Raw genomic sequence first — 8519 nt, forward strand, 5'->3', positions numbered from 1 at the left:
AAATATGAGTTTTTTTTTCTTCCCGATTTGTAAAAAAATTCTTATGTGATAGAAAAAATAAATATTATTTTCGAAATCTGCGTAGCTGAATTATGGAAAATCCGTTATTAAAACCAAAACAACTTTTATGAAGTTTACAGGCCTGTGTAATAGTAATGCATGGCATTTTGAAACTTGTTTTGCTCACACAAAAATTTCAAAAATATGTAGCAGTGATGATAGTGATTTATTTATGTAAACCGTATAGTCGGACAATCTATTTGAAATACGAAGAAACAAATGTAAAGCGATTTTCAGTTTCGATTTGATGTGTACGCAGACAAATGGTTTTATTTTCCTTTTTGTCAGGTTTAACGTACGCTAGCTATATGGAAACTCGAAAGAACACACGTCTCTAACACTCTCGACAACTGATTACATGAAATACTGAATATAATCTAAGCCTCTCGTCGTCACGAAAATAGTGAGTCAACTACTGTATTTTTCGGAATATAAGACGCACCCTTATCTTGAAGACAAAGTTTTTGGGAAAACTTTACTATACTAACTTTACAAACTCCATTACTATAATTTATTTTTTATTACTTAGGGAGCATTATAAATAGTTAACTACTATTGTTATAAATAACACATTCAATTGAATTAAACTATGCATGCCTATTTAAATATATTTACACATGGCTTCTGTATATCGTATATATACATATATATTATTCATACCTTCGGTGTATAGGACGCAAGCAGATTTTGACATCAAATTTTGGGGTAAAAAAGTGCGTCATATACACCGAAAAATGCGGTACATCTTTCACACTTCTGATATAAAAGAACATAATTACGTGGTATATTGGAGGCCGCTTCAAATCTGATATCACATACTTTGTACTTCACAACTTTCAAGTCATTCTTTTCATTAGTCGAAATTGAATAATTTCTGCGATATCTATGATAAGTTACTGTAAAAAGAAAGATACTTAACGTTTCTTTCCACGTGGCCAATCAGGACCTGGACATGTATCTGGCATAATCTTGGTATATATACACATATATATGTATATGTGTGTGTGTATCAGAAATGAACAGGACCAGACATAAGTTACCACAGATCTATACTTGAAAGAATCACTCGCCCCCCCCCCCAGTGGCACAGCGGCATGTCTGTGGACTTACAACGCTAGAATCTAGGTTTCGATACCCGTGGTGGCCAGAGAACAGATAGCTCATTGTGTAGCTTTGTGCTTAATTACAAACAAACAAAGAATCACTCTTGCTTAAAATTAGTTACGTGGTCAATGCATTGAACTGATTTTGAAATCCAAAGTATACAACAATAAGTTGATTTCGTATTATATCTTGTCTTCTCACAAATAAAGGGAAGCTTGTATTTCATTAAATTAATAAGTTCTTCTCCACAATATGTCTGTGTAATAAGAACACATGCTAAACACTGGAAACATGACAGTTTCTTATATTCAAATCATACTAAATATTATTAAAGATTACATCACATAAACATATGTTCTAAAGTTATTTCGCTGCATTATATCTAACTTTGTGCACCACTCTTAGTCTCTATTTACTGCTGCAGTGACCGTTGCATCTATTGAAAGTTCTCAAAGTTGAAATCAATTAAAACTTATCTGAGGTCTTACGAACGTCTCACAGAGTTGGCTACGCTTTCTACAGCAAGAGATGTTGCAAGAAAGTCAAGTTTTCAGAAAGTTGTCAAAGAATTTGTGACAAGAGCAATATTGAAAAATAAATGTCACACTTTTCCCACTGTATAAAAAACGTATAAATGCAAAAAAAAATTATATTTCTAAGTAAGTAAAACAAATTTTTCCACTTTCGCGCCATATTTACGTGTCGAGAGGATGGACTACAATTAAATACCTTGAAGAAAGTCCAGAATTTTGTCGCGATGTCCTTTGTAACCAAGTTTAAATCTACCATCAAATGGTTGAGTTAAAGTGTTGATAAATATTATTAATGGTTAAAAATAACGTGTCCACGAAGCATTTGTACATCGTAATAATCTAAGATTTAATCACACTGCTAAACTGGAGTGTTCATACAGCTTATTACTGCCCTATTATATAATATTTAATCTCACTGCTAAACTGGAGTGTTCATACAGCTATTACTGCCCTATTATATAATATTTAATCACACTGCTAAACTGGAGTGTTCATACAGCTTATTACTGCCCTATTATATAATATTTAATCACACTGCTAAACTGGAGTGTTCATACAGCGTATTACTGCCCTATTATATTATATTTAATCACACTGCTAAACTGGGGTGTTAATACAGTGTATTACTGCCCTATTCTATAATATTGAATCACACTGCTAAACTGGAGTGTTAATACAGCGTATTACTGCTCTATTATATAAGATTTGATCACACTGCTAAACTGGAGTGTTAACACAGCGTATTACTGCCCTATTATATAAGATTTAATTCACATTATTAAACTGGAGTGTCCATACAGCTTATTACTGACCTATTCTATAATATTTAATCAAACTGCTAATCTGGAGTGTTCATGCAGCGTATTACCGCCCTATTCTATAATATTTAATTCACAATGTTAAACTGGAGCGTTCATACAGTTTATTACTGCCTTATTCTATACGATTTAATAACATTGCTAAACTGGAGTGTTCTTATAGAATTACTACTGCTTCGTCCTGTAAAATTTAACTTCAATGCTGAGCTGAAGTGTTCGTACTGTTTCATCATTATAACTGTTTTCCATTGTAGAAGTTGAAACTTAACTCATATACTATAGGCGTTTACGTGACTTACTTAATTTACGCCGAGAACCACAACTCACCTAACTACACTGCGAAACAGTTCTGCAAAAAATACCTTTGGGTATTTCAAGTAAAACATAGAGAAGGAATAAACAGTACAAGATTTCATCAGACACAGGATTCATCTCGGATACACAGGAATGACCTATTTATATAAATATGACAAAGCGAAATCTGAAAAATTGACATTGACCTATATGAGAAATAAACTTTTAGCCAGATGTGTCGTCATCACTGATAGGTTATTCCTTGCCTTGTATATTACTTCGTAACAAATAAATTCTCACCTTACCTTCGGTTAAAGTAAGAAGAACAGTACGCACTCCCTACAGCCGGTCTTACAGTAATAGTTCTGACAGAAGGAATACTAATGATCTGTCACCTTGAATTGAGGAGGAGAGCAAATGTTTTACACTCCCTCTAGTGGATAAACTGCCTACTACATAAAACAAGTACGCATGAGAGAGAGAGAGATTGATAACTTTGATGATCATGAAACCTCCTACACTTAATTAACTTGGAAAATAAATCGAACACAATACAGCAAGTATTGAAGGATACACGACTCTTTGTTCTCAACTTATATATAATTTGACAGCTGTAAAGTTAGTAATAAATCTTTAGGGATAAAACTGTGAAGTGTACTAAACATACGAATAAAAAGAACCAGATGTTAATGGTCTCATATTTTGATGTAATCTCAGCATCAGACGCGTATTTCCACAAATCAACTCACAAACCATGAAAACCAGAAATGTGATGACCAGGTAAACAAACTTAATTTTGAATAGATCACCAAAACGATATTATTCTATTCATTAGTTAAAGTTCCCTTTTTGACCTTAAATAACTGGGATAATGTAGAGGCAAAAGGTCAAACACTAAAATAATTTGATATACTGATAAGAATTAATAAATAATGTATACCTACACTATCGTAAATCCCTACGTAAAGGGTACCCCAGTGAGACAACGGTAAGTTTACAGACATATAACGCTAAAATCCTGGGTTCTATTTTCTGCGGTGGACACAGCAGAAAGCCCAATGTGGCTATCCTCTAAAACAACTAACCAGACAAACCCTATGTAAATGTGGTCTTACGGTAATGTATAAAGACAATATTTGTTATAAAAGTGATTTAGAGTTGAAGGCTTGTACGCGTCTATAAAAAGTTTATTTGGCGGTGAGAATACACAACATGGCGAGGTGGTTAGGGCACTCGACTCGCAATCTTAGGGTCGCGGGTTCGAATCCCCGCCCAACCAAACATGCTCGACCTTTCAGCCGTGGGAGCGTTATAAAGTAACGTTGGTAAAAAAGTAGCCCAAGAGTTGGCGGTGGGTGGTGATAAACTAGCCGCCTTCCCTCTAATCTTACACTGCTAAATTAGGGATGGCTAGCGCAGATAGCCCTCGTGTAGCTTTGCGCGAAATTCAAAAACAAACAAACTTTCACTGTGTTCTGTAATCGTCACATCAGTTCGTTACGCCACCAGACAGTAAAGTGGAATTTCGTCTGTAAAAAAAATATAATAAGATACTTGTATTGGTAAAAAATGCGTAAGTGCTCTAAGATTTACATTGTACTGGAAATATTTATCCACTCTTTCTATCTCTAGTACGGAGAATTTAAAACTAATACGAAAAAACTTAAAATATTAAATTTTAACACTACAAACTCTGCGTTTTTTATGGAATTGATAAATTTAGATTTACTTTGAAAATTTATATGAACATGGACTAAATTTTATTGTGTGTTATCAATTGAAAGCGAAAAAAACAACAACAAAAACAAACCGAACTGGCTAAAGTATTGAATAATTAAAGTCTGCTGAATTTGAACAGCGCCATCTTATGACTAAATAAATCTACTATGACATTTGATTTGAACTATCTAATTATTCTGCGACGAAATTCCAGCTTAACGACTGTTTCCATTTTTTTTGTATTTTTTTTTCTTAGTTTTATTTTTGTAGTTCATTTTAATTATGTTCTAGTTCTATTCTTGCATCTTACTGGTTTATCTTAACAACAGGGACATCTGAGTGGGCGATGAGTCGATAAGTGCTTGAAATATATTTATGTACTATAAGTCGCCATATAACATCGAATGAATCGTTAAAACAAGGGTTAAGGATTTGTGGTTAAACGTTTTTAGACTATTGCGTTTACTTGGACATATGACACATGGTTCGACCGTTATATTGCAGTGTATACACTCACACACAGCAATAAATAAGATTATTTTCTACAAAAATCGTATTTAACATCAAGTTTATGAGTGTATAAAATCATTATGTTAATTATTTTCCTGCACGATTATATTATTCCTACGTTAAATGTTCACAAAAGCTTTTCCTGAAAATCTTATTCCAGAGACGTAGGCAAGAATATTACGATTTGGAAATTATTTGTGACGTACAGTGTTTATTCTTATAGCAACTTATAAACATTTATTTCATAAAATCAATTAACAATATTCTAAATGAAATATAATGATGGATTCTTTCTTCGTATTTGATACATCACTACTGAATATATATAACAAAATAGATAGAAGCTATTATATGGTGATTATGATCAGAATTCTATTTCAGCAATAGCATAGCATCCCACGGTGGGGAAGCGGTAATATTACGATCTTACAACGCTAAAATCTGGGGTTCGATTCCCCGCGACGAACACAACAGATAACTCAGTGTGACTTTGTTCTCAAAAACAACTAAACAAACAATAGCATTAATGACTTGTTTGTTGCTTAGCAGGAAACTAATCATTAAATTATTCCGTGCTCTGCTAACCACAAGCATCGAAACCCAATTTTTAGCGTTATAAGTATTCACAGTTACAGAGTAGCGGCGCCAATGAACAACATTTAATTTTGTTTATTATATATGTTGATATAATGAATTTCTTAATGTATAAGTTTCAGAAAACGTTATTAGAAGTATTTGTTTGTTTGTAGTTAAGCACAAAGCTACACAATGGGCTACCTGTGCTTTGCCCACCATGGGTATAGAAACTCGGTTTCTAGCGTTGTAAGTCCGCAGACATGCCGCTGTGCCACTGGGATGTGTATTAGAAGTAATTGGATTATTTTCTTTTTTGCCCTCCGGTGGCTCAGCGCTAAGTTTAGGAGTTTATAACGCTAAGATTTAAGGCTCGATCCTTGTTGTGTAGCTTTGTCCTAACTAAAAACAAACAAACTTGCTTTTTTTCTGCTATCTTGCAAATCATTATATCCCTGTAAGGAAAACTATAATATAACAAATTATTTTGTTTTTTGATTCACATTTCTTCCAGCCATCGAAAATTTGAAATGTCAATATTTTATGGTAACGAGTTTCAACTTATCACTCGATCCAGGAAATTTAATAGCGTTAAATTATAACTTTAAACACATATTTAAGAAAATAATATAAAAACACAATGTAACCGAGGTACAGAATATTGGTAACATAACTGTTTAAATCGATATATTGCACAAGCAAAAATAAAGGGTAATCGGACTTGAATCAGTGAATTTCACATTTAACTTTGATTCATTTAAAATATACTATTTTGAACTTAGTCTCTTAAAACTGGATAATGACTCTGGTGTATTAGTGTATCGTTCATAAAGTTTAAACCATAAGAATGTTCATGGTTTGATTTCAGTGTGGTAAGAGTGACATACCAGATGATTATTTCTCTTTTAATTTAGGGCCGATCGTTGCCCAATGGTTAGCGTACTGGACTGTTGATTTTGGTTTCTGTAGTTAGTGTCCTACTATTACCAACTAATAAATAAAAATACAATCATACTCCACATTTTGGGCCATGAGTGTTACAGTTAGTGACAGTCAAACAAACAAACAATCTTTCATATTTTTCTAAATTCGAGTAAGCGTTTGACGTGGGTAGCAATGTATTCTGGGAGATCTCACTCTATTCTCACAATTTGATAAGTTAGTCATATCTGAGACAACAGCGAGTCAGGGAGAGCTCACTCTATTCTCACAATTTGCTAAGTTAGTCATATCTGAGACAGTAGCGAGTCAGGGAGAGCTCACTCTATTCTCACAATTTGATAAGTTAGTCATATCTGATTATGTGTCAGCGAAAACGAAGGACGATAGCACTCTCTGGTCTGACTCGGCTGCTGTCTCAGATATGACTAACTTATCAAATTGTGAGAATAGAGTGAGCTCTCTCTGACTCGCTGCTGTTATGACTGAACATTATATTTGTGTTTTGATATATCGCGTATGTCAATAAATGTTTTTGTTTATTTAAAAACTGTTTTCCAGCATCTTCCCTTTATTCATTCAAATTAAGGTTTACGTTCAATCAGCAGTGTATTGTCTATCAAACTTCTCATTAAAACAGTTGTCACATTTACTTGATAAAAATAAGTGTTCTGGGAACACTACATTAACATATACCAGACACGTTTTTATAATTCAGTCTAAAGTACCTTATAACGTTAAATTATATTTACTTGGTATACAAAGTACAGTACTAGTTGGATTTATTATCTGCATAACACAGAATTACTGGTAGAAAATCAGTAATATTTCAGTGTTTTTTGTTGTTTTTTTTATTGGTTGTTAAGCACAGAGTTGCGGAATAGGCTTCCGAACTCCGAATTTTAAGGTTATAACCCCTTCCCCCCAACCTTCCGGCAGAGTCATCGAGGGGGTAAAAATCAGTGGAAATGGAAATAAAAATACACTGCGTTTTAAATTGTGCTGTTAACAATGCTCCACAGAGAGTAAAGTAAGAACTATATAGTTAACTTTCAGGCTGAGACAGTTTGTTTAAAATTACTGTTATGATAACTATAACAAACTTAACTGAAGTTATCTGAGTGTTTTACAAAATCCTATTTTCAACCATAATCCATGGTAACTATTATACACATATGTTTGCATGTACAATTATAAAAACATTTTACATAAACTATGAAATAAATTTTGTAAAATTTTCTTCTTCTTTACGCTGTAAAATGTGTAAAAACAAACATAATTTTCTTCTTTAATCTATGTTTACGTTTAACCCTCAACTTACCATACACTCATTACCGTGAGGCTCCACATATTGCATCATTGGGTCAGCAGTAAGTTTACGAAAATAAAACACCGAAGTCCAGGGCTACGTTTCCTTGTGGAAAGAGCGAATATAGCCCATAGTGTAGCATTGGCTGAAACAAAGTATATATATATATACATACATACATAACTAATTTTATATTTTTGCCTGTTTCAAAATTGGACATAACTTACACTGATTTCAAATATCGTTAGGAATGTTACTAAATGTACGAAAAAGAAAACATTTCTAGACTATTTCCTGTTACATTATGGTTGTCGTAAACAATACATTTTGGTAATATATAAATAAGTTATGTGCAAATTAAATTACCGAATTTTATGATTCTGTTATTTTAAAGATTGATACGAGTTGGCTCGGTAGTTTTGACAAATTATTCCTGTTACAGTTTGTTCTGTAGCTTGAAACGTCTCACTTCTTTAGAAGGCTCGGCATGGCCAGGTGGTTAGGGCGCTCGACTCGCAATCTGTGGGTCGCGGGTTTGAATCCCCCTCACACCAAACATGCTCGCCGTTTCAGCCGTGGGGGCGTTATAATGTGACGGTCAATCCCACTATTCGTTGGTAAAAGAGTAGCTCAAGAGTTGGCGGTGGGTGGTGATGACTA

At 33.6% G+C, this 8519-nt stretch overlaps 2 protein-coding genes across 6 annotated transcripts in view; one reads left to right on the forward strand and one right to left on the reverse strand.

Moving 5' to 3' along the window:
- Positions 1 to 3222, reverse strand: part of LOC106472868 (SPARC-like) — a 25930-nt gene extending 22708 nt beyond the window's left edge. Inside the window, exon 1 of one of the 3 annotated variants that reach the window (XM_013933543.2) lies at positions 3115 to 3222. The gene's annotated coding sequence lies outside the window, so the exon portion shown is untranslated. Of the gene's footprint in view, positions 1 to 3109 lie in introns of all 3 variants that reach the window. The other 2 variants (XM_013933549.2, XM_022402379.1) reach the window with 2 other exon arrangements.
- Positions 1 to 8519, forward strand: part of LOC106472808 (MFS-type transporter SLC18B1-like) — a 48291-nt gene that overhangs the window by 7224 nt on the left and 32548 nt on the right. The window lies entirely within an intron of this gene.

The sequence above is a fragment of the Limulus polyphemus genome, unplaced genomic scaffold (genome assembly GCF_000517525.1).
Source record: "Limulus polyphemus unplaced genomic scaffold, Limulus_polyphemus-2.1.2 Scaffold124, whole genome shotgun sequence".
NCBI classification, from domain to species: domain Eukaryota; kingdom Metazoa; phylum Arthropoda; class Merostomata; order Xiphosura; family Limulidae; genus Limulus; species Limulus polyphemus.